Below are 1,006 nucleotides of genomic sequence, written 5' to 3'. Positions count from 1 at the left end.
ATAATAATAATAATAATAATAATAATAATAATTTCGTTCCTCGCCGAGTGATTTATTACGAATGAATAATAAATTCAACGTTAACAAATACTTTGGTAATATCGTTCGGTGAAGTTCCGAAAAATGTTTTGCAATCAGAGTTGAAAGCGAAGCAATTATGCAAATTGCTACCGGCGAGGGTGAAATACATTTCATGGCATTAGTTAGGAAGTTGACTGATGAATATTTTCGCCTGCTCGGCAGGACACGAAAATGAGATACAATAATATGTTTTACGTTTCTGTCCCTTCGATCGCACTGAAATTCATTTCTCATTGTTTTAATTCCATTACTTTCGGATTCTGTAAAATGTCGAACGAATTTTCACATCTCAGAGTCGTCGACCAATTTATATTTCGTCTCTGTATTCTAAAAATGGCTAAATGGTCACCCTTCGACCCTAAAATGACCCGAACGACCTTGCAAGATTATCGATAAATAAAAGAAGAGCAAATATGCAAATTAGAAGCAGAAAGAAAAGAACTAATGATTTTGCGTACACGTCGTTTCATCCATTTTGTTGAGGAGCGAATGGATACGTAATAACTGATTCCAGTGATTCGATCAACGATCATCGATCACGTTCTCATCCGACGGCTTGCCGATGTTTTTGCATAGTTAATAACCATGATGATATATAATGTATGAGAGATGCGGATAATGTTGGATATGAATATGGATTATGCGGTATGGGCTATGCCTTCCGAAACTCCGCTCTATAACACAGCGAATTTAACCTCACTTCTCTCGTATCCATTTGAATCAATCAATATTACTCGCGTTTAATGTAGAAGTTTAACAGTCAGATTTTGTTTAGGTACCAATGGGAGAAGTTGTGGTTTTGGCCAAACAATTGACCACGGATTGGGTCCTAAATCCATTCCTTCCATGAGGGCAGTAATCATAGAGTTAGTGTTAGAATGTATTTCATATTCACCGCGTACTGTTCTTAGCGTCACCTAGTGAC

This window comes from Ceratina calcarata, unplaced genomic scaffold (genome assembly GCF_001652005.2).
Source record: "Ceratina calcarata isolate Rehan_Ccalc_2016 unplaced genomic scaffold, ASM165200v1 scaffold32.2, whole genome shotgun sequence".
NCBI lineage: Eukaryota > Metazoa > Arthropoda > Insecta > Hymenoptera > Apidae > Ceratina > Ceratina calcarata.
This window is presented reverse-complemented; position numbering follows the sequence as displayed.